This window comes from Brienomyrus brachyistius, chromosome 21 (assembly GCF_023856365.1).
Source record: "Brienomyrus brachyistius isolate T26 chromosome 21, BBRACH_0.4, whole genome shotgun sequence".
NCBI lineage: Eukaryota > Metazoa > Chordata > Actinopteri > Osteoglossiformes > Mormyridae > Brienomyrus > Brienomyrus brachyistius.
In genome coordinates this window covers 9831211-9857596 of record NC_064553.1, presented here as the reverse complement: position 1 = coordinate 9857596, position 26386 = coordinate 9831211, and the positions used below count along the sequence as shown (strand labels likewise).

General features: G+C 43.8%; 2 long non-coding RNA genes across 2 annotated transcripts; both read right to left on the bottom strand.

Annotated features, from left to right (window-relative positions):
* Positions 1-1576: 1576 nt before the first annotated feature.
* LOC125717144 (uncharacterized) lies at positions 1577-17482 on the bottom strand. The gene is made up of 3 exons (XR_007384481.1): positions 17358-17482; positions 11620-11702; positions 1577-4051 (listed from the first exon to the last, which is right to left on the bottom strand). It is a non-coding gene; the product is annotated as an uncharacterized LOC125717144 (long non-coding RNA).
* Positions 17483-22546: 5064 nt separating this feature from the next.
* On the bottom strand, positions 22547-25068 carry LOC125717153 (uncharacterized). The gene is made up of 3 exons (XR_007384483.1): positions 24933-25068; positions 24582-24848; positions 22547-23196 (listed from the first exon to the last, which is right to left on the bottom strand). It is a non-coding gene; the product is annotated as an uncharacterized LOC125717153 (long non-coding RNA).
* Between the last annotated feature and the right edge of the window lie 1318 nt (positions 25069-26386).

Sequence of the window (26386 nt, the reverse complement as noted above, 5' to 3'; positions counted from 1 at the left end):
TTTAAGTATGCACATTTAATTAAAGAAAAATGCCTCTAGTTCTTAGCCAAATGATATAGAAATGAAGTCAGAGGAGGCATTTTGTAATGAAAAAGAGTGGGCTGTTTTTTGTCATTTTCGTAATTGAGTTTTAAACCATTCCAGGATAAGTGTCGCATCTCCATGCAACAATTATTGCATTTTTTTCTTCCCAAACAAATGAAACACACGTGCCGTTAAGTGGGAAAACCTGGCGAGCCGATTCAGATGCGACTGCTGCCGCCAAGGGCACACTGGAAACGACACGCACCAATCAAAGGATTTTCAAAGGTTGCTTGCTGTAATTGGCTGTAACTTTCCTGAAGCTCACCCACCCCTCCCCCCCACCCCCCCACACACACCACTATTCTAATATGATCAAAAAGTAGCCAATGACCAAGCTGAAATCCCCAGCATTCTTACATCAGCCTATCACAGCCAGAGTTCTCCTGCAGGCAAAAGGGAGATCAGTGGGTTTTGCCATCGGTCCCCATAAGCCAAGTGCCGTATTCCATATCTAAGGTTATTCATTCAACAGTTGGGATCTAATTCTTCTGGGTGATTTTTGATCATTTCTTTGAAGAGGACTGGTCATTTGAGATGTGTGTTAAGTCTATTACTACTCTACTACTCTCCTTTTATGTGTGATTGCCTGGCGGAGGAAACAGAAGGGATGTTTCGGTGGTCGTTTTCAAGGGGGAAAGGCTATCTGAAGTGCCGAACAGGTTAAACTGCGCTCCCAGAAAGCGATCCCACATGCGTGACAGATCGAAGCTTTGCGACACGCCTGCAAGGGTCAGGCAGCGTAGAAAACGCCAGAAATGGAGTCCAGGTGCCAGCAGCGTCGTCGCTAATCGCAACCTTGCGGCAAGATCCTCTTTATTTACAGTCCACTGTTTCAGCATCGCGCCACTAAAACCATCTTCCCCTTTTCATACAACCTCTGATCCAAACAGACTCAATGTCAGCCAATATCATCTCAGAAAAGCATTTTGTTCACATTTTGCAGAAAAGAACTTATAAAATGAAAACTTTTGCATTTTCATCCAAGAAGTTATTCAAATATAATATTGCTTCGATTTTCCCAGTTCATTAACAGATATTACACATAGTAATAATAATAATTACTTTACTGATTGTACAATATAATACGACTTCTAATAATAATAATAATAATAATAATAATAATAATAATAATAATAATAATAATAATAAATAATAATAATAATGTCAATAATAATGCAATAATTAGGCAATTTTATAAAAAAAAATGAAAAGAAAACAAATATCCTAAAACTGCTACCCTAAAGTTATGGTAGCCGAGTTGGACTGTTTTTTCATTTCATATGGCTCATGTATACATATAGACCTCATGCAGAACAGAATCTATGTGCTAGAATGCCATGTAAATTGCTGTCGTTCAGTCTATAAATATAAAATATCACTGTACAGTAATAGCCATGTCTATTGACTGAGAACTCCGGCAGGTGTAAAATGGATATCGATTAAACTATTTTACTTTTCACCAAGAGGACAATCCCAGATCACACATCACATCCAACAATCTCCAGTCTCCTTGGTGATGCATCTGGTTCCTGGAGTGTAGTAATTGCTAAAGAGAGTGTTTCCCAGTCCAGTACTCGGGGACCCACAGTTGGTCCATGATTTTGCTCCCTCCGAGCTCCCTGCCAGCGGTCCACATTTTTGCTCCCTCCGAGCTCCCTGCCAGCGGTCCACATTTTTGCTCCCTCCGAGCTCCCTGCCAGCGGTCCACATTTTTGCTCCCTCCGAGCTCCCTGCCAGCGGTCCACATTTTTGCTCCCTCCGAGCTCCCTGCCAGCGGTCCACATTTTTGCTCCCTCCGAGCTCCCTGCCAGCGGTCCACATTTTTGCTCCCTCCGAGCTCCCTGCCAGCGGTCCACATTTTTGCTCCCTCCCAGCTTGGGGTGGGAGGGAGCAAATACATGGACCGGCTGTGGGTCCCCAAGGACCGGATTGGAAAACACTCCCTTAAGGCAACTCTCTGCAATGCCAACAAAATGCCCTGATGGGGCAGTATGCCAGGGGCAGATAACTCACCCAGACCCCCACCAAAGCAATACAGGGTGTTCATATTTTGTGTGGGGGGTGGGAGTGTGATATAACAGCCTGGAATAGTCGCTCTCTTGCATGCATCTTGATTTCGGTAAAATGACAAAATAGGAAGTGACACAGTTGGAAACTGCGAGGCACAGAAGATAAATAATAAATCTCAGAGATAGCCTGTTCAGTGTAAGAGAGGGAATATAATTAAGTGATGCGCTATATGGACACGATCAATTGCATTATGGGTGATTTAGAAGGACTGTGCAAGTCAATAACTGTGGTCATCATTTTTCGGCACCCAAGCACTTCCACCGGCACTATTTGCCTGTAACAAATGTATATATTGTTCCATTTTTTTTGTTTATTATCTGTTAAAATAGCAACGCAGGAACAAACAATACCTGAAACTGCAGGCATATTTTTTAAGCAAAAACCTCACACAAAAACAAGAACCATCAGTTTACAAATAGATGTTGGCCAGTGGAAAATCGTGTCAGAACCCGTTTTGACAACCTGGCATTAGACGCAATGGCCAAGGCACAGAACTTTCTGCGGACCTTGCTGGTCAAAGATCTAATGAGTTGCTCTTCAGTTTTGGGGGATGCCTGTATCTTCTGGTAACTGCGGAGCAAGACAGCGAAGCGGCTATACTGTAGGTGGGTTTTTGGGGCAGCGTTGGGTGGAGGAAAGATTGGAAAGCAGCCAAAGCCAGCCGGGCACAGGCAGACCCTGGAAGCCGACAGGCCGCGATGCTTGACAAGCAACCTCTGTTTTGACAGGTGTCAGATGGTGTGTATTAGCTTCTGGGAGCCTGCAATGCGGGCAGAGCCGGGGCTAGCGCTTTCGCAGGAAAATCACGACAGTGGTCGTGTCTGAGAACAAGACCATTACTCAGACCCCCTCCCCAACCTTTCACGGTGCCAAGCGCTGAAGCATCTGCCTTGTGTTAGCCTGTCTTCAATAGGCTTCTTCCTGCAAGAACTCTAGAACAAAAGCTGTTAGTAAGGGAAGGAAAGGCGAGGCAACTGGTTCATCCAATGGATTTTCTTTATTGCCGTTCAATCTAATTTTCCACATTAGGTCTGTCTAATTCTACGCTGCGTTTGGCAGAGCCAGGACTGTAATGGTAATGTTAGGCAGATGGGCTAGGAGCTCAAGTCTAGAGACATGGACGGCCTGATACCACCAGAGACTACAGGGAAATTATTGTTAGTCTCGTTTATTATAAAAAGCTGGATTCAATTAATAGTTATGAAAAGTAATTGCTGAAGTAATGTTTTATTTCTCTTTTTTTTTGTCTATAACAAAAAATTATGCATGTACAAGCCTTAAAATACAGACAAGCTTTGATTTGAGAGGGGATAAAATGTGGCTTACTTCTCCCAGAGGATTGCACACGTAAGTATGAAAGCAGGTTTGCTCATTTTAATATATTTCACAGATTTGTACCCTACAGCTAAATGAAACATAGAAGGTAAAAATTAACAAAAAAAAAGTTGAAGCTGTATATTGAGTTTTTATTGGGTTTGTAGGCAGTAATTACAAAAATGCGTAATGTGTAATTATCTTGAATAATATTCTTTAGCGTAAAATCCAACATATCCTATTTCGCTGGCTTGGTTATTAGTTAATCATCTGTCTTTTATACCTATATGTGTGTGAAGAATATGATTATGTTTTTCGAACAAAATGTCTCTTTGCATAGTCAGATTCCCATTCACGCGTGCATCTTAGCTAGCAGGGCACTGATATTGCCGAAAAAAAACACAATAAAGGCTCTGCCTGTCAAATAATGAATCTGACACCTATGAACAAGTGAAAAGGAGGGAGTTAGCAGTTAGCGGCGGCTGTCTGTTCCATAACTTACGACCCTTGGATCCCGTGAACTCTGTAACCTTTCAACGTCTCCTCACACTCTGTGGATACAGGCTGGCTTTAAATGCCCTGGCTGAATTTGAACAAAAAAAAAACATTAATTATCTATGAAGTTGCTTAACCGTTGCTAAATTGACAATGCAGATGATAATTAAACATATGACAGTATGACATTGAATGACATTTTTAGCAATGTCCTACGGGCAACTTAAACAAAATAAAACACTTATTTTAATTGCCATTTGTTTGGAAATAAAATTATTCATCGGGACAGGGAAATTGTGGATTTTATGACGTCAAAACACTGCAGTAAATATTATTAAAATTGACATTATTGACATTACATAAATGGGGAACATTTCTGCTGGTTCCCACTGCCAATCATTTTCCAGCATGAAGCCTGACGTTTTGTCAGCCCCTCTGCTGTTTATTCTCACGGCGAGACTTTTCTGAAAGCTTATTTAGACAAAACTGTACGTATGATCCCGCCATATTCTTTATTTGTTAGCTCGCTAATGCAGTTCTCATTAGCTGGCTCAGTGCACCTTCTGGGGACGAATCGAAGTGCTCCTCACGCTTGATAGCTCAACTTTAGCTCGAATGTACAAGATGTGGACGGCCAAGCGAAGGAGCGCGTTCCAAGATCCTGGCTGACGCTAATGACGGCCCATAAAGAGGCTGGGTTTTTTTTTCCCATAAGCCCTCATGCCAGTACTTTGATAATGAAACTTCGGAGTTCTGAGTCATGCCTGTCTCCCGACGAGATTACACCACGAAGACGCCATGACCTCAGAGCAAATTACCGCATTAATTAACTCTACCCTAAATCGCATTACACTGCGAGGATGCACAATATCAGAAATCCCACAGAGCTTTTCTAGAGAACAGAGAATGAGTCACTGTGTCCCAGTGGGACACAATGTAGCCAACACAAAATATTACAGCATCGCAACATATTGTTGCATCTGTTATCATTATTATTGCTTAGTAGACATTTTGATTCTCTATATAATATATAACTATAACATTAATATACTTTATATATTGTATGAATAAATTATACATAAGCAATTGTATATATCAATTAAATAGCTATTCAGTAGACATATATTTAATAATCCTGATATAGACACTAGTTACACTTAAAAGTTTTCCTCATAAGGTCAGGCTTTACATCAGTAATACGTTAACAATTCGATGTTCTCAGAACAAGCAAAACGTAACATTAAATACCGTTTTTAAAAGGCAAACATAGGTTTTAGAGGCTATGATTGGTGGAGGAGGAGCCACGAGTCTCTACTTTTTGAGGAACCGACAACAAAACAGCCAGTCTGGAATGTACTGTGTTTCCTATGACGTTTATCGGCAGTAATAGATAATAGGGTAGTGCTTTAATATACAAACATACAGCCTGTATGTGTAGTTTAAAATTTAATTTTAATAAAAAAAAATTATTTCTCTTATTAAAAAAATATGTGTTATAGGAAAATAAAATAAATAATAATAATAATAATAATAATATAAAATAAAATATAACAAATTAATATTATAGAACAAATTTATAGGATACAAAACTTATTGCGATAGCTAATAAAAAGAGGCATATATATGGTCCAAGAGCCTCCCAGCCCCAATGCAACTCTGAGTGGAAAAACAGCTGGAAGATGGATTTATATATTACTGTCAAATACCTCAAAGCATCCTGTTCTGTATTCCCCAGCCTTGAGGTCCTGGCTTCCACGCATGGAAGACGAATGAAAGAATGCGATCGACTAGTGTTATTCTACAGGTTGTGCTTGTTTATTTTCATTTTAATTGTACCTTCTGCAATGTACCATTGGCATCCATTTTTGCCTCCAAAAAAATGGATTCAGTAGCAAAATCATAGCTACAGGCTGTGAAAATTGAATTTGATAGCAATGCCACCGCATAACAGAATACATTAATCGTTTGCAGGCTTTGGATCCACGGGAGGAAATTACAGAAATTGCCAGTTGCAGCCGTAATGGCAACATCGAGAAACCGAAGTGAAGCTGACGTGATCCCCGCTGACAGTGGTGTCACATAAGACACTTTCCACAAACCCAGCTCAGTCGACGAGCCTCGGGGGAACAGACCCCAGTTCTGTAACCAATCGATTACTGGTCGCTCGCTTTTAAATGTACGCCCGTAACAAAGATCTTTGTCGGAGCTATTTCGCCCACAAAGTCGATAGCTAATCAAATAAAGATTCTGTAACCATGTACCTCGTACATTTTTTTTTTTGGTCAAAAATGGAGCTTGAGTCCAATGGAGTTCTTGGCGAAAAAGAAAAAATCTCAACAGCTGCGACAGAGGGAGACGACGAGACGACATACGATATCTTATTTCACGTGTGAGCCAATGACGTCGTGAGGAGAAAATGTACGGTAATGACGATTGGTGAACTGGGTGGTTATTCTTTTTCTCTTTTTTTACAGGTACGAGTGCAGGCACCCAGTACATAGCCCTCTGGAGGCTTGTGGACAAAGGCAACATTTTTACTGGGGAAATGGAAAAATATCCATATAAAACCCAAGCTGAAGTTTCTCTGTCCCTCCTTGTCCTTTAGCGTGGGGTATGGGGTTTTCATGCCCATTTGGGCCTTGTTCTGCCCTCCCCGGGGCCTACCAACATACGTTGATTAAGTGTTTTGTTTTCCTAACAGACCTTCTGTGATTAAAGTGATGTATACTTAAATGAACAGTTCGGAGCTCCAACTGGCTGTTCCTATTTTATGATGCCCCTAACCAAATAGAAGGAGAAATAAAATAAATGAACGTAGGGAGTGGAGTCGGGGTCCTTTTTTGAATCCGGGCTGGGGGGGGGGGGGGGGGGGGGGTTCTTATGGGACATGGCATGGCATGTTCCCAGTGCTTTCCAAACATAATATACAAAGGTGTTTGGTGGGTGTGTTTGCAGTAGCCTAAGCGAGTCACAGGACGAGTAGCACAGCCATGAACGCATCGCCAAGGAACAGTCTACAAACTTCTGAGTCTATTTGTAAATTAGTTATTAAACAATTGCTTTTTTTTTATTGGAATAGCTTTCTGCCTTTTATTCTCTTCTTGGTGTGATCCCCTCTCGTTTCTTCATTCATTTGGAATAAAAAATAATTCAGCGGAATAAAAGATCATTATGTCTCACTGGAAAGTGCTGCAATTTCTTTTCATTCTGGAGCATCTTCATAGGAACTGTTGTCAGCCCCTCCTCCCCTCCAAGGTTGAGGAATGTGTTCAAGTGGGTGAGGTTCTCTTCTCCTAGCCATAAAAAGGGCTTGGTACAGGTACCCTTCGCTCAGAAGGCCCTGGTGCCGAAGGACAATACTGCCCTGGGTGTAACTCATACTACGTTTCCAACACAGATTTTGGCTTTGAATTACCACAACCATCATTTTAAATAGAACCATTACTTACACACCAAGCGTGGCATTTCACGCATCCATACACGACAACAACTCGGCACAAAATATATGTTTATGTGTCCATATCTTTTGTTTTATGTCATCTTCTATAAATAGGGTCTGAACCAAAGTAATTTGCTTTAGCAGTGCGTTGGGACATCTGGAGGAATTAAATGGGATCCCTGGTTTTTGTCCAGCCTATTTTACTAGTCCTTTTGTCCTTCCAAGTATATTTTTATAGTGCTAAATGATGCTTTGGGTTTTTTTTTTACAGAATTTTCATTTCCTTTCACTGACTAATGAGAGCGTGTGAGAGAGTATGTTTTGTGGTCATGTTACAGATGTCGTAAAGGGTGACCCCAGGTGCGGGCCACTCTCCATCGAAGCTGGAAAGCCAGAAACATGGTGGGGTGAGAGGGTAGGGAACATCATGGATGATTACAATCAGTAGAAATGATCATCGCCAACTGGCAGGTAGCGTAATGGTTAAACATCTGGCCTTGCGACCTGAAAGATGTGAGCACATTCTCGGGTTAGGCACCACGTCATTAAAGCTCTTAAAGATACTTAATGATAGTCTTTTCGCCGAGTCGAGGTAATAATGTCGGTCTGCCGCACACAAGCCATTGCATACGGAATATAATATTTATGAACATGCTAAAAATGTTTGTTCTCGGTCACCTTGAAATATCGAATCCAGAAACTCTTTTTAATCCAATATTTACTTCAGGTACTTATTTAAGTGTCATATTTTATGTATAAGAATATCACAGTGTTCAAGCTATTTATTTAAATATGTTAAGAAAACTGAAATTATTATTTTCGGGGGTATTAAAATGTTAATAGTAAACAATAAATTACTTCTGTTAGTGTTTTGTGGAAAAGAAGCAAATGTCTATTTAAAGAAAAAAAATACTTTTTTTATTTGCGTTATAAGCGTCCCTGATTTCAGTGTTAAAATTTGATCGGCTTTCATGAAATATTTTATGGTACTGTACTTTACTGATTGCCCAAAAATTAACGTAATAATTGGGCTACTGATGCGTCGTATTGCTGCATAAATTTGAATTTTTTTTTAACCCTGCCTGTTTCGTGTGCTCGCTTTATTGCTTTTACCTTATTTACCGATATGTACCCGTTCGCCAGCCGTAGGCGCGTGAAGCGCATCGCCGGCCAAAGGATCACGTGACGGACGGATGCTTTCAAAGGATTAAAGCTTAACAATGTTACCTTTTGTTTTTGTGCATAAAATATTAATAAGCCGTTTACGTCATCGTACGCCAAGAGAAATACTTCTAAGCGAGATTATTAATGTAATCGAAAGCTAAGAATGAGCAAAAAATATATATTAATTATAAATATAAATAAGTAAAGTTTTTAATGGGAAAAACATTGCTTTACAAACATCTTACTGAATTTCCTTTTGGGTGAGATACGGCTCTGCATAGGTATCACAATAAGAAAGGTTTGTGTATAGGTAAAAGCGACGAATGCTTTTTAAAAAATGTTTTTTTAAAATTAAGCAAAATACACAGAAACCTCCTACATTTCTAAAGTACAGTAACAATAACGGCACCTGTTTAAACTGAAATTTTAAAAAGCGACGGAGATGAAAAAAAAATCAAAAAAAATATATAATACACACATTTATTTCACTTAAGTAAACAAAGACGTATTGCTTCCTAAACCGCAGAGGATCCGTTTCCTGAAGCAGCGAACTTCTCGAGTCCAGCCTGGATGCGTGCTGAGACAAAGCCGGTATGTATCATTACATGCACATTTACGTCAGGACTATATATACACAGACTGCCTTTTTCTTTTCTCTAATATAAATGAACTGAGAGAAAATTAATTAACAACATTAATCAATCTATTAGCCTTTACATATGACTAATATAATGTATGGTTATATGTTTCCGAACCAGAACGTTATATACACAAACAGCATATGTAGACACAAATTTGTCATATAGCCAGAAGTTTTGGTTCCTGAGGCACGGGGTTCACTGACGGGATAGATCAGTGTCCCGGCAGGAGACACTCTGTATATAATGTGTGTTTAGGAATTAATTCTAATACTTTAGCTTAACCTTTGTTTCCTGGGATGCTTGTGAATGATTTGTACCACTTGCTTAAGGACCACTAAGCCCCCTAGTTCCTTGATTCAAAATGTATGGTAGGGGCAACATTTACCATGGGGGTTGCCTTAAAGTCCAGGGACAAATTATAATCCAAGTCTGCAGGGGGTCCGTCCACATTATTCTATTTACCTCAACTTGTAAACGAAAGCCTGTCTGCTTAACTGGGAAATAAAAATGGCAGATGACTAGCAAGGCGAACGTTAATTGTAACCCCTCTGCCCTGCATGTTTCATGCACTCAGTATGGCAGGCTTGTTTGATGTGGTGCGTATCTTCCCAACGGGAAACAGACCAACGGCTTTGGAATATCCTTGTAACGTGGTTTACTGAGGTAAGAATGCCAGTAAAACACGACGACGGTTCCTTTTCATTTCTTGCATCTTGCAACCACCCCACATCTAAAGACCCTGATAGCTGTTGGGGCGGCGACGATGCCATCTATGAGAGTTGCCACATACCCGCATTTCTGCATCTTTAGCGTGCAACGACGATAAATGCGGCTTGTAGCCAAGTTCATAGCACTTAAAAAAAAGTTGTCAAACATTTATGCACCACAGCAGGCATGACTGCTGAGTCGAGCGCAATGGGAAGCACCAGACTCTTCCCAAAATGTGGAAAACTTTCGTTTCAGAGTCTCCCATTGACTTAGGATCGTAAACGCAGACTGGGGCAAGAGCGAGACTGAGACGACAAATTTAGTACTTTGCGTCGAATAGCTATTTACTTTTAAAAAATGCTCCTTTACTTCCAGTTAGCTATTACCAGAATTTTATTATTAAAATATTGCCGTATATTTTCCTTCACGAAGCGTATAAGAGGGGAAGCAGGGAAAACAGTCTAATGTGCTTCCACTTCTGTCCTGGGGGGTACATGAAAGGATACACCTGGAATTGATGGATTTTTTCTTGGGATTTTCCAGTTGAGGGTGATAAATCAAACAGAGCGATAACAAACCCCTCCTCTGGAATACCTCTTTAATAACTTCCACAAAAACCCACAGGAAGGCCGCTTTCTGTTTTCATTTTCCCGCAACATTAGCAAACCTGGACCTCCTCACAGTAGCCCCCGGTCCCCCCGCATGGTCCTCGTCCCGGTACACCCCGACAGACTGTTGCCCACAGCGTGCAAAAACCATTACGCAGGAGCAGTCGTACCAGCTGGCTACACTGTTCATGTGGCCGCGCTCATCTAAAGTGCATGCGAGCCTTTTTTTCCCATAATGCACCTCATTCCATCTCATCTTCCTGTCTGAATACAGAAGCCAGATTTTTTTGCACATTACTGTATCTGTCTGATATTAGTGGTACAATGGTAGCAGGTAGTCTGTTCAGAATCGGACGTGAAGTAAGAGGCTGTTGGTCTCATTCCCGAGAGAAGCCTTCATGTTATACTTAAACAAGGAACAAGGAACTCAACTCAAGACTTTGGTTGATAATTTGCCGGCCTGTTTGTGCGAGTTGCTTTGGATAGAAGCCATTATATTTCCCCACGGCAAATTGGCCTTTTATTGTGAAACTGCAAATTGCTTTGTGTGAAGCCGCTTTTGAAAAATTATTGATTTTTATTTTTTTGATATTCCTTCAAATATCGTTATCAGCCGAGCGTCTTTATAGACAGCACTTGGTGCAGCTGATATTTTTCAGGATGTGGGAATGGATACAAGCCCCATGCTGTTTTTGCCGGGACTCTGGGGGCACCGCCTGTAGCCCCAGGCCCAAACTCTCCGCCTGGGCATTTTTTTTTTGTTCTAGCCTGGCCTCAAATGTCTCTGCTGGGATGGTTTGAATTTGGGATCGCTATTAATGGTCTCCGCCTGGCAAAGCTTTGGCACAGTCTAGCTCATTAATCTTCATCTCTGAGGCTGGTACTTTAAAAACCACTGACACTGTGCCCCCCCCCCCCCCCCCCCGCCCCCGCCCCCTGGGACATGAAGCGACCAGCATCCCGTTTAGCGCCCGAGACACCCGGCCAATTTGACCTCGCCGCCGAGCGCGGTGCGGTGTCACTCGGATCCACGAGTCTCGACCACGGCACCTTAACAAGAGTTACGGCAAACTTATCAGCGCTGGAAGACGCTTACCGCTCCGCCGACGGGATTCCTCTCCTCCTGTCGCCTAATGGTCTCCTCCAGGTCGATGAGTCTGTAATCCCCTCGCCTGCTTTCTGGGTACGACAGAAACCAATTAGCGGTGGGTGGGCAGCCAGCGCTTGGCCGGGTTTGGCAGCTCCGCTGAGCGTTTCAGCACAGCCTGGGAACATAGAGAACGGCGAGGCGAGGCTGCTGGGCTTATGGGCACATTCATTTCTTTGGCTCGCAAAGTAGCTGGGGGGGTAATTAATCCTGTTTTTCCCCTGGATTTTCCTCCTATCTGTGAGGTTTTTATTTTTTTTTTGTGAATCAATGCCATCATCTCTTTACACAGACACAGACACACAGACACACACATTCTCTCACAGGCACGCACACAATTTTTCTTCCGTTTGGTGCCTTGGTTGACTTTATTTATTTATTTATTTTTTAAATGTGTTGTGCACATGTGCAGAAGAAGGACGCATGCAGAAATAATACCCCGAACAGCCAAAAAACATTAAACGGAGGTTGTTGTTGAAGTTTGTTTCCCATATGAAAATGGAAGTAATCTTGAAAGTCCCTCGGGCTGGCAGCCCCCCCACCCCAGCCCCCTGGCAGCCCCCCCACCCCAGCCCCCTGGCAGCCCCCCCACCCCAGCCCCCTGGCCCTACTAAATCATTAACTTTCGCAAACAGCTAATATGCATGATTACCTTTTTGTGGGCTCAGCCCCCTCCAATTTGTTCACTTATTATATTATTCTGGTAATTATTTATACCCAGAAGAGAATACAGAAAACCTCTCTGTTAAAATCCAGATTCTAGGAATATAGAGGTGGTTTGTAAACTTTTAAGGGATCTGATTTCTGCAATAGCAAACATTCCTGGCAAAGTTGGACAGATAGAAGACATTTCTGCTTCTTATAACTTATTAATTTTTTTTTCCCCAGTACATTCAATCAGGACTCTTTAAGACCGCTTTGGAAGCGCGGGCAAGCCCCTGAGTTGATTATTCGTGGAGATTTGGGAGTTAAGCCGGCCTTTCTGGAAGCAGCCCAGTTTTTCTTGACTGGCCCATGACTGTCGCACTACAATTTACAAAAAATCATACTTCAGATATTTAAAAGTATGATTTGAATAACTTACATTTTTTTTTCCTCACTGGCTTACCACTGATTTTTCCGCAAACAAAACTATGAAAACAATTTTTCAAATTGTGATTCTGTATTCTTTTCGATTTCATCTTTGTAGATTTGTAGTCCCGAAGTAAATTGACACACAAAACGTTTGTTACATGAACAATTTGAAGTCATTGCGTGTCAGAAATGCAGTCTCTTGTATACATATGCATACTTATGCATTTCTTAATGTTTGCGGACACGATTTACGAAGGGAATTTAAAAACAAAGAAGATATTTTCTTTTGCACTTTCTGAGAGTTTTTAAGTCATACAGCATAATTTATGGTTCTGTTATGATTATATATTTTTCACGGTGGTTTTCACAAACCTTCACTCTTTTTTTCTTCTTACACGATTCCAGCATAAATGTACCTTAAAAAAACTCTGTAGAAACCTTAAACCACAACAGGCTGGCATTAATGGGTCCAAACAGTCACCTACTGCAGAGGCTTGACTGGTCAGCTGCCCCTTAAAAGCTCCACTGATCACCGGTCAGCATATTTATCAGACGCGCCCCAATGCCTCCTCCCCTCCCTCAACCTTTAATGTGTTTCAATTATTGCAGTATTTCCCTACCCAGTCCTCCGGGACCCCCGGCCAGTCCACATTTTTGCTCCCAGCCAATCAAGAAAAGTCAATGCCTGGTACCGGTGTGTCGGGATCTGAGAGGGAGCAAGAAATGTGGATCGCTTGGCGGACCCTGAGGACTGGGTTAGGGGACATTGGTTCATTATGCGTATCTGGTTTTGACCGTCACTGTCCGCTGATGTCACATCACCAGGGGTATAAGGGGATGTAGAAGAGGAGGAGACCAGGTACCACCAAAGACCATAGCAGAGCCTTTTAGCTGCCCCCAGCTCTCGCTAATTTTACAGCAGAAAAGCACTCCGGTGTTAATGGCAGTGCCTCTGAGCTGTGCACCAAATGGGGCCGGCCTCATGGATTTTGGCCTCCTACTACTCTTGATTGGCTGTCACCCAGCCTATGAGGACCCTGTGAGTGTCCCATGGGCGCCATGTGACTGTGATCACCATCGATTGGTGCCGCACGGGTGGGGCAGGGGTCTTGCCTCTGGTTTACAAGGATGTTCCACTTTACCCCAGAGATTACCGAGGTAGGGCTACTCATCGGCGTAGCCGATTGTTCCTAACAGATGAGCACACAATAACACATAATCACTGCTCTTAAATGAACCATCAAAATCACAAGTACGCTAAACAAAGTCAGCCCTTTGTTAAAAGGAGCAGGTAGGAAAGACTGTGAGAAATCCATCCCGCCTTTGATCATGGTACAGGCCTGACTGGGAGGGTCACGGCAGAATGGGCAAAAATAGATCTTCAGTTGCCCGTTTAGTATCCTGGGTGATATTATATAATTTCTTTGCAAAATTAACTAAGATGCAGGACAGTTTAAAAAAAGGAAATGATGTTGGACATCCTGCAGAGTTTTAGGGTCGTCAAACTTCTCGTTTAGTAATCGGTGTAGCTAGAACACAAGAAAAGTGGCGAAATAGTTTGGGAAAATAATCACGGCTGTCATTTCTGTAATTCCCAGCTTTTTTTTAACCTCCCGAGTGCTAAATAAGTCAGCCGCCATAAGCAGATTATCCAGTCACCGCCCCCGATCTGGAGTTTTTCATTGATTGACAATCTCAGGCTTTCCTGGCCCCTCGCCGTCCCCCGGATGCTGATGTGACGCTACATGAGTCAGAGTCGTCGAGGCGAGACCCCCTTACCCTCATCTCCTACCTGCCAGAGGCACCAAACGGGCAGTGTGCCGGTGTCTCCAGTACCTGTTATCTCCACTGGTTCCACCCACTGGAATGAAAGTGTGGGGGTCGACAGCGCGGGGGGCGGGGGGCTGGGTCCTGATGCGAGAGCCAAACAAAAGCCTGCTTCCCTGTCCTGGAGCCCCCATTTTGAAGCCCCCCCCCCCCCCCCAGGAGTCTAATTCGCTCATGATGATTATTAGACAACAGCGGAGGTTTGCAGAAGGATATTGTGCTTAGGAATTTTCTTGGGGTGGCTGTTTTGGGAGGGGGGGGGGGTGCAGGTGCAGGAACGTATGGCTATGATTTGGACAGAATGGGCAAGTGGGATTCAAACCCCCCACCCTCCAACACACCCTACTTAAATGACGACCGGCTTGGAAATACTGTCCCTGAAGAGAGATCCAACTGTGATTTATCAGCAGAGATAAAACGGAAATCTGAAGCCGGCGCATTTAAATTAAAGGCCAATGCCGATCAAGTTGCCACATGCTCTCAGCTCGCCCCGATTTTCGAGACGAATGTCCGGTCCGCCCCTTTCCGGTTCGTCCATTTTATGCTTTCTATTTACCCTTCATCCCGGCCCCTATCTGAATATCCCAGTGGGGATGTAGTGCTTCCGAAGGCCTGGCGGGAGCCTGGGAGAGGGGTTCGCGCACGTAGAGGGCCTATGAATCACAGTCGGGCAATAACAGCTATTGTTTTGCAGGTATTAGCGACACAGTGGGAACAAGCCGGACAAGATCGTGAAACATCGATGGATGCCAGCTTGGGCCGCGAGTCAAGCTGCAATCCAGGACTTTATAGTGGCGGAAATTGGTGAAAATTAGGAGCGGTTTGTCACCAGAATAGCCAAACATACAGCAGCACCAACAGGGAGAATTAAAGTAGATATGCAATGAATCTAAACACATGCAACACATGACTGGGGAGTAGGACTGTCCGTGTAGCTTGTCTGCATTTCTCAGTCATTCCCCTGCTGGGCCTTTGTCCTGTTTCCAAATTTGCGGGGCTATGTCACTTGTGCAGCGCTCTCTGCTATTGGCTGTGGCGGTGTTTAAGATAAACGGCAGAAATTGCACATTAAAACCACGGGCTGCAAAAGCAAAACGGTGCCCCTCTCGACTTTCCTGCCCCATCTGGCACTCACCGGATTCCCACACTTTTTAATCGCAGAAAGCGATTAGCTGGATGTCTGAGCACACTTTCGTGGGTGACAGTGCACAACCGCTGGACTGTAAATACTTTGCATGCATAAATCATTTCCATTCCACCCTGGAATGCGGAGCAATTTGTTTTTTTTTTTTGCATGTGTTTGTAACTACAGTAATTTTGCGGTAAAAAAAATCAGGATAAATATTTCGCAAAACTGTGTCATAATCATCCTGTCTGGTGTAATTAAAAATGCACGGTAAAGAAATAATCTGTACGACAGAAGGGCTGGATGTTTCATTTGCAATCAGCTGTGAAAGATTCATACAACACAGCTAATAATAATAATAACAATAATAATGACAATGGAATAAGATATGATTATAGCAGCTGTTGTGTGTTTACCTTTGCATTAGTAAATTAAACAATACATGCAGATGATTTGAGCTTTTCATGATTCCACAAAGCATCCAATATATGACTCACTTAAAAACACATATTCAAAGTACATCATCATCTAAACAGCATATCTATTTTTAAATATGAAAACCTTAAAAGCATCTCAAGCTGGCCCCATTAAGCTGCACAAGATGGTGTTTGTTATATCTGCACATAAAAAAAAGGACAGACGTCAGATTAACCACTCAGCTCCCCGGAATTTGGAAGCTCCATCATTACCCTAAGTAGTTTCACATCCTACATTCCGGACAGGAAACAATGAGTCTCTGGCTGGCTTTAAATCCACCCCCAGTATCATGTTCCCTCACACCGTCTGCCTCTGTCTCTGCATTACACACTGAATCATTGACTTTATACCTGAAAGATCCACATTCCTAGTAGTTGGACAGTAATAAAACAAAGCTTCTGGGCTTTTCGTTTCTGAAGCTAGGTTAAGAGATGAGTAATTCACGTTTCCCCATAATACTTCGAACATGCTGACATTCCAAAGACTTTTTTTTGTGCTATACAATTTGATCTTTTTTTTTTTACGTGAAGAACCCTGTCTCTCTCAGCTTCTATCCATACCTCCTACAGATACAATGACATAGTGTTTCATCAAGGCCCCATCAGCCTACTCAATGAACTACGATGCCCTCCAGAGGTTGGGGTATGAGTAGGAGTTAGAGAGATGCTTGAGTAAGAGATCACCTGACTCTCGGGACGACACTGCCGGCTCTGTGGAGCCTCGCGCAGAATACAGACTGCAGCTCTTGTTCCTGATCTTTAAAAAAACCGAAATGGATCAGTAGACTGGCCAACCTTTTAAGCCTCACTCGTTCCTTGTAGCTCCTCGTAGGGGTCCTTACAAAAATTTGAGAGACAGAAAGAGATAGAAAGAGAGAGCGATCACCTGCATCTTGTGACACGGCCTCCCTTATGAAGGACTGCAGCGCCCTTGTAGGCGGTCCACCAAAACCGACGTGGATCGGAATATCGGTGCCTTCTTAACCCCTCAGTGTACCCTGTGCTTCTCCATTCCCTGTCTCTACCTCCTCTAGTCCTTTGTGAGCTGCCAAAGCGACAGCAGCCATCCTTAGCCCTGCTCCAAAGAACCCTCAGCTGGGAACTTGTCGTAGAATTTAGAAGTAACCTAGAAGGTACAAAGCGAGAGACCCTCCCCCATCACATCGGCCGCGACCCTTCCTTACCTAATTGCGTTTCCGTTCCCACTGTCACGCAGGTTCTCTCTCTGCTCCTGCAGTTCTCCTTTACTTTTCTCCCACATTTGTCTGTATGCTTTGCTTTATTACGAAACGGAGGAATGTCATTATCCCCCTGCCTTTGTTTGTTTGCTTTGGTCCTTTTGCTTTAGTAGTTCTGGGCTTCATTGTGCTTTATACTCAAAGCAAGGAGAGAATTTTCGGAGCCCTCAGCATATTGTTTGAAAACACATTATTATTATTATTATTATTAGTATTGCTGCTGCTGTTTCTGATGGTGGTGGTGGTGTTATTCTTATTAATTCCATCTATCCATGCATATTTCAAATTTCAAATTCCAGTACAGAAGTTGACATGCTTTATTGACTGATTGATCCATCCATCCATCCATCCATCCATCCATCCATCCATCAATTATTATGATTATCATCCATCCACCCATCCATTTTTATGATTATCATCCATCCATCCATTTTCCAAACCGCTTATCCTTCTGGATTGAGGGGGGCCCGGAGCCCATCCCAGAAGCTGTGGGCACGAGGCGGGGAACAACCCAGGATGGGGGACCAGCATGGTTATCATCATTATTATTGAAGTTGCTGCTGTTGTTCTTGTTGTGGCTGCTGTAGTTCTTACTCCTGTGTTATTCCATTACTTAGAGAAAGCGTCTCGACAAACTGAAACACAACCCAAACAAAAGCTGCTGTTTTTAATGCCTCTCTGTCCGCCGCAGCATGTCGTTTTCCGCAGGGACGCCTCACCTGCACTTCGCTTCTTTATGTTCGCAGGCTTCTCACAGCTCTGACCCGGCGGCTGCGGCCCAGATGCATTTCTCTTTGTTATTCTGAGTGTTTAAGGTACCATTGTTATTACAAGGAAACCCGGTCCAAACCAGAGATCTGCTCTCGCTGTGGGTTACGCCTGCTAGAGTCGCGCCGTTGCAAACCCATACTTTACAGCAGCCGGGCCCAAGAGCGTTTGAGGTAATAGATCACGACAGTGGGAAAACACACAGGTGACATCTGCAAGCAAACAGCAGTATATTCCTCACCGGACTGCCTTCATCAGAGGGGCGATTTGTAAGTCAGACGGTAATTTTACTGCCTGATTAATAATATACATGTTAAATGTGGCCCTGCCGAATTAGCGTGGAACCAACCGGCAGTGGGCCGCACAGCTGTGATCATCCGCGCGCCACATTTGGTGGGAATCACATAAGCAGCTGGGCTTGAAGAGTCATATCCAACATCGCGGTGTGTTCGTGTTCGAGGGACAGGCATCCATAATGCAATTCAATTTAATAGCAAATGTCTAAAACAGCTGCAAGCTGATAGTAAAAATTCTGCATCAGTGATCCCACAGAAAACTGAAAAATTATATTAACATGATTTTTAAGATATAATGCTCTATTAGGAGAAGTATATTGGAATTTTTAAAAATTTTCTGTGTATCCCATCTTGCTCAACTTTAATGTATAAACCCACAGGAGGGATTGAAGCTTGGGGTTTGAGTGCAGGGTCAGCTGTTTGGCAACCCTCCCTTGGGGTATTTTTAGGGGGTTACAGGCCTTGCTCAAGGACCTAACAGACATGTGACTATTCAGCTGAGGAATTGAACTGGAGGCTTTCTAAAACAGGGGAACACTAGCCTAACCCACTCAGCCACTCGTCATTGACAATGTATTTTTTTTCTAAAGACAAAGCTACAAAAGCATTTATAATGTAGGTGTAAGACCGAGTGAGGATAGGTTCTTGATTGATTTAATTTAATTGTGTAAAATTATTGACATTTCTAAGTGCTACTGTTAGAGATGTTTACTTTAACTGGCTGTGAGACACGCCTCTGGTTGCAGCATGATCCCGGGATGGGGAGGAAAGGAAAGGTTTATTGGGGTTTCCTTTTCAGGATTAACAGGGGCTGGTGGGGAGGGAGAGGGGTCAGGACATCGCAAACTGTACTGGCAGGAATGTGAACACAAGGTAAAAATAAATAGGGGTGAGAGGGATGAACGGCACCTTGGATCATGTGACCTCTGGTTACGCTGTACAGATGTCTGAACGCAGACCATGTGACGCCAATCACCCTTAAACCCCTGGGCGATAGCTTGGCTAACAGGCCCCACGTCGGCACCGTGGACGCCCCCAGTGAGGAGGTCCCACTTTCCCTCAACGTTCTTGCCTCTGAGTCTCTAGTAGCCCAAAAAACGGGGCCTTCAGTGTTTCCAGGAGGGGTGGCCGTCCCCTGAGCAGGGACAGCTGGGAAAATTCGCCAGCTGACTCCTGTAGGCATGTCGATGAAGCAAAAGCCAAACGCTGGCCAATTCTTCATGCATCGGGTCACCATTTAGCCAGGTCCATAGTGATGGTGACTCGTCCTCTGCTAAATTCCAGTCAGCTTCTGTGGGTGGCTCATACTGAAACCGGCAAGTCAGAGCACTCTGATTAATGAGTCTTGAATCTTCATGGCCATTTGGATCAGACTTACTCTAAAGTATCACAGAGCATATAGCCACATTTTTATAGAATCAAGGTTGTATCAACTCAAAGTCTTATGGGTAAATGGCTTTTCCTCCTGTCCTCTGTGTTTGTTTCTTAGGTTATATAAGTAACGTCCAATAAACCTTGCAGGATCACTTTATTATAAATCGCTGAATGCGCTGAGTTATGTTATCTTCTTATCTAATTCTTAATACTGTTTGGAATCTGCTGATTGGAGTTTGTGCACCAGTTTACCTAGAATGCTGATTGGATGAAAAGGAAAGAAAAAAACAAGAAGTAGGAAAAAGGAAGAGCCATGTGACAAGTTCAGTAAATTGTCGAAGGAGATATTCCCTTCTCCCTAATGGCTAATTAATTCTGGGGGAGTCCAAACACCTACTTACAGTCATTTTAGTATCGGGCATCCGATGCGTTTCCGTTTTGTAACAGGACATCATAAATTAGGCAGTATGTCACAGTGTTTTCTGTTTAGTTGCTTAGCCAACTCTTTCATCGAAAGGCTACTTTTTAGTGATTTATACAGCTGGAGATATTCAGGTTAAGTGCCAGAGGGCACTGCCGCACCTTGGCTCAGAATCCTCCGGTGGATCCATCACTGTTCCAGGGTCTAGTTCCCGTCTCTTTCTGGTTTCCTCCGGGCCCCGTCGTAGGAAGATAACTGGGTCACTCTGGCTGTTTGTCTGACAGGCTACACACTTCCCTCGTTCCATCTCTCGATCTTTTTTCTTTCCGTTCCTTTTTGATTACTGGAAGTGGAGAAGGCATATTTCACACTGACCACTTCCTGGCCAAAAGAGATTTCGTTCCTCCGGTTTCCACATTGTTGCCCTTTCTTCTCCTTCCATATATATATATGCTTTACATCCGCGAGCGTTTACAGACGACATTCAGATGACATCTGCTGAAATGTGCCCGCAACACCAAAAACTAAACATTATAGCAACAGACAAGCAAAAACAACTGAATCAATAATCAGATTATTTTTTAAAAATACACACGTCACCTCGTCAAGTAAACAGGTATTGAAGTGACAGGCTGTATCTTAGTGTTACCTTAGTGATACAGGTGTGTATTAACACAAAATAATCCGTTAAATATAACGCATAACTATTGGACGACACCAGAGAAGTGCGGTATTGACATCTACATTTTAAATGAGCATCATCTGCAGCGCTGCAAGTGGACAAACGTTTACTCTCCTGTTATACACTTACCGCTCGCCTCAGGCACTGGAATACTGAATACTGTTAGTGTTTAGAGCATTGACACGGCTCATTTAAAAATGTTCTTTTTCTAAGTGTTTTCTGCAGTCTCAAATTCATGTTCGCTCCCTTGAGTATTTTGAGGAAAACTGCGTAAGATTGTTTTTCATCCAAAATTATTCGCCTAAAAACCAACATTTTTTTCTTTTTTTCTTGGTACTGTCCCTGGCAGATTCAAGGTCTTGTTCGAGTGTATGTGCAAAACTAACAGTCCAACAAATTAATTTTCCATTTTGATATATTCCCCTCCTCTAACATTAATACTCGAAAACATCCATTATTTTGATTAAAGAGGCCTCAGTGGGCTATTGGGTTTACAGATTAATGGTGTTAAAAAGTGCATTATTTTAAATGCTAAGGGTAATTCACGTCAAGTGTCACGTTGGTGGCTTACTTATTAGTACTGGAGGCTCATATCATTTTGGGTCTGCGTGTGTGGATGTTTTTCCTGGAGAAACATGGTTATGTAAGTTGGTGTCTCTGACCTGCCCATAGGGTGTGAGCCTGTGTCCTGTGATGGACTGGCATCTTATCTGGGGTGATTCCCTTCCTCGTGACCTGCTTCTTCCCATGGTCCCCAGGCTCGCCACGACCCGGCACTGCATGAGGGTTTGTGGAGCAATTGGTGAGTGTTTTTTTACTTAACTTTGCCTTCAACCATTAATGCTCCTTTAAGAAGAATTCCAAACTACTGTCAGGAAAAAGAAGTACAGCCCTGGTACAGTTTTGTTTCCCAAGGTATAAACAACATTAATGTAACCCAAATGGTATATAGTTCCTCAATGTCCATTTCTGTACCTTAAATTAGACTACAAGGTACATTTACCTACAGCTAGAGCACAGTTGGCAGACCCTTGAGGTTACTTGCCCAGTGAGAAGTAATTGTACCCTCAGAGGTTTTTTTCTGACAGCATACTCCTCCGTTATGTATCTCATACACCTTATAGAAATGAAACACACACAGTTCACAACTGTCAGTGAGAGGTCAAATTCGGTACAATGAGACCATGTATCTCTGCCCCCCATGAAAAAGCCTGCCATGACGCTTGCGGACATGAATTCTGCTCCACCAAGTGGTCAAGATCCCCTTTACTACTACATGTGTTGCAAGCAGGACTGTGTACAAAGGGCATAACTATATATATGAGCAATGCCAAATGAACCATCTACTGATACAACATTCCGTTACCCCCTACCCTGTTTGACAACTTCTATTGTTGCCACCCCAACTCCTTGTCAACAGCTTTTATACTTGCTATCCTCCCAACCGGCTGGCGAATTTTACAGTGACCACCCTACCCCCCAGGTCGACAATTTTCACAATCGCCACCCCCTTCCCCGATCCACTAATTTTATAGTTGCTACCCCCACCCACCCCAGTGCCCACCCAATATCCCAACATAGCCAAATGCCCACTTCTGGATGGCTTGATGAATATGCCACTGCTGTGCATTAACACACAAAGTAAACTGGGTTAGATGGTGAATATTCACGAGCGTATGAAGCAATAGCGAGAATGACTCATTCCAAGGGGCTCACTGCTGTCCCTTTGAGCGTTTCGCATTTTTGCGGAGTCTGTGTATCGATGGATCGAGTGAAACGTGCTCAGTGAATGAAATGCACATGTACCATCGAGCATCGGTTTGGCTAGGAACAGAGAATCGGCCCTGAACTGTGGGACGCACTTGTCGGTCTCGGCGTGTCCCTGACCGTGACATTAGCATTGTCCGCGTGCGCCGAAGTCATGATGATCTATGCAGATGAGCTCCTTTAGATGGGGCCGGAGAAAAATAGTGAGAGAGAGGGATGGGACAGCAACGATGACATGCCATACCACAGCGGTCCTTGGATGTTTCCAAGTCGCCGGCCTCCACATCTTCCACGTATTGAGAGCAGATGCTGGAGTAGTTGGTGCCAAGGGCCTAGGATGTTTTGGGGACATTTTAAGGATGTTCCAGGCGAGAGAGACACGCACTCGTCCTTGGGATGGGACGCTCGCTGGAGCTGGCAGCTCCGCCATGTGGTGGTCGACCTCTGTACGATCAAAGCAACGAGGTAGGGCGGGGCCTAGCAAATGAAGAAAACGTGATGGCAGCTCGACCACAACACAGAGCAGAAAAGCTTCATAAATATGAATATTGTGCATATTTCAACTAGCTTTTGCACCAAAGCAGAAAATTCCAAATGTGCCCGAGCTGTGTGTGTTGCTCAGTTATGAAAAGCACTCTAGGATGCTTCCTGCATCGTGCACCCAGTCACGTTCAGTACTCAAGCCTGATTTTTGTCTGCATGAAGAGGAAACAGTTCAAAGAAGCATAAATATACACAGTGCCGGCTTTGACGAAGCCACTCATTTGGAATCAATTGTCCGGCTCGGTTTTGCGTTGACATAATTTATTAGCTATGTCCCATCGATTTGGCGTCAGGAACCTTAAAAACGTCACAACTGCGTAATGGAGGGAACTGTCCCAAGATTACGGGCCTCTACAACATTATCCCCTGTATGCGGTCTGTGCTTTTCGTTCCAGGTCTGCCGGGGATCAGGTTAACGTTCTCCTGCGAGCAAGCATCTGAGGCGGGGGGTGAAAATCCCGCATCAATCAATTTTGACTCTCCAGTGAGGTCAGAACGAAGTCGCAGAGAGAGATGCAGGTTTTATCGTACAGGCTGACCCATCCCAGCCCAGATGTGCTCGCGTCCTGGAAAACAATCCTTCCCTATGACTATAATCCCGAAATGTTTCTCTGCAGCTGAATCATTTTAGAGCCCACAGCTGGGACCCAAACGTGTGCGGTTATAACCAGCGATGCTCAGGCATAAATGTGTTCAGTGCACTCCTATTAAGAAGATCATTTATTTAAACAGCTGAGAATGAGGATCAAATCACCAAATACTTTTATATACAAAGAATTTACCTTGGGGTAAAACAATTAAGGACAATCAAGACAATATAATAAGTAAATGCTGTAGATAAAAGTATAATACCGCAAAACATATAGTAAAGGAATAATCATTATACCGTATGAATTTGATTTTATTCGGCCTGCAAATTAGCGAGTCAGCAAAGTGACTTTTGGCTATATAATGATTTAACAAGTTATGCTTTGGATAAGGATGATGATTTCCCCCAGTATGTTGCAGGGGGGGCGGTTGGTGTGTGGGTAAGCCAGTGTCAGACATCAGGATCCTGGTGACCGGGGTGACCTTCACCTGTCTCACGCACCATGTGAGCGTGTCGCGAGCCTGTGTCTGTCAGCTGGAGTGCATCACCTCCCCTCCCGTGCGGACCCACTTGCTTTGATGGCGGACACAGATGGGCTCGCTCTTAATTACCGCAGCGTGCCAGCTCGGCGAGCCACGTCCTGATTTAACGGGCACGGCGCAGACGGCGAGGAGCGAACGACGCCCTCGGCGCGGGCCCGCCAGTGCCGTGACAATGCCTAGCGACTCACCGCTCTGCGTGGGTTACGGCGAGTCGGGGTTTTTCCATGCCTAAGACGTAGCGGAGAGGCTTGTTTACAGTCTCCCGTCACACTCTTTTCGGATTTTCCTGGACGACGCACTCGGTCTCGGAAGCTCTTTGCCAAAATGTGCCGGATGCGACCGCAGGATAAAGGTCCGTCGTTCCTTCTGTGTATTCCGGGTCGACCTCATCCTTGACGAGCACACATAAGCAGGAGGCTGGGAAAGTCTGCTTCTGGAAAGCAGGATTTTTTTTTCTGGGAAAAAAAAAGCAGATGAATAGAGGCAGGAAAAAAAAAAGGAAAGATGGCAGCTTGTTCCAGCAACAAAATGGCGCTCACCTCTCTGGCTGAGGTCCATCTCCTCGATCTTATCCTGGGGAATGATGACTCCTAAAACTGGAGCCGGGATTGGGAAGTTACAGGAAGAGTCCCGTGGAAGGCCTGGCAGGGAAGCACCTGGAATGATTTGTGAGATGAGGAGTGTGTGGGAGGCACAGTGCAGGAAACCAAAACAAGTCACACGGGCCCGAGGTCTGCCCCCTGGTGGACGGGGCGCGTTGACGAGAAGGCCAGGGTGATATTGTAGTAGGCCCAGTGCTGCCTGACCCAATGACACCCGTGGCCCAGAACCGTACATGGATACTTAAAATCCTACAGCTGCCATAGTGTGAGAGGTAAATCCTAGCACACATTCAGGACCAGTGGAACCATGAAGAACGTTTATTTGCTCTAATTTCAATACATTTATTTCTTTTAAAACACTTTCTTTCTGAAAAAACCTAAGGTACTTGTCTAGTCCCTAGAGTCCCATATTAACACACACCCTACCAGTTCCTCTCTCTCTATCATTCCTGCTGTGAAATCTTAACTCAAAAACACAACTGGGCCACATAGAGAATAACAGTGAGACCTTCCGTGCTGTAAATCAGCACAGATGTAGCAAAGCAGCAGCTCTAAATCAAAGCGCACTATCTTTCAGGTAAAATGCAGGATGACAGCCTCTCTCTTCTTCATTATATATTACATGCCTCTTTGACAGCCAGTCCGTGCTGTAAAATGATTGAAGGTGAATAACTGATTTAGACTGATTGCACTTAAGGATCAGGTGTGACCTGGCCCACTTCAAGTTAAGAACATTACCGCGAGAAATTCCGCCGTTCGTGGATGTCCAGGTGTAGCATGTACAATTAAATCTTATTTCAGAACAATAAATTGAATTCACCAGTCACTAATATCTCGGCCTATGATATAATTTATACGGCATTTTAATAGTGCTCCGTTTTAAGCCGTAGCGCCATTGCTGTCGGAATTCACTGATTGCCACTTATGCCCGATGGCGTTAATTAGATGGCTGTTTGGTGACACGGGCCGCCTCCTTCACCGACGGTGGCTCCCCATCCTTCATACCTAAATGAACCTGAACGCTGGAGACGGACTTCCAGACCCATCATTTTCATTAAGCCCATAAATTGGAAGTGAGGGCAATTAACTTTCACTCCGTGGAAGATCCGTCATCCTCTTTAAAGTCGAGGGGTGGTTTGGAAGGAAGCTACCGGCAATTTAAACAGGAAACGGACCGGCACGTGGCGGGCAGCTCTCGGCGGCGAAACATGGATTAGTCGCAGGACCCGTAATAGGAGTGCCGCGGAACCGCTCGCGAGGGATGTTTCGAAATGCATAATTAGATCGTTACCAGGGTGAATTGGCACAAATGGCAGCTTGGGTTACTTTATAACAAAATGGGGGGGAAAAAATCGTGTTTTTCCTCATAATGTGCCAAAGGACATAGAAAA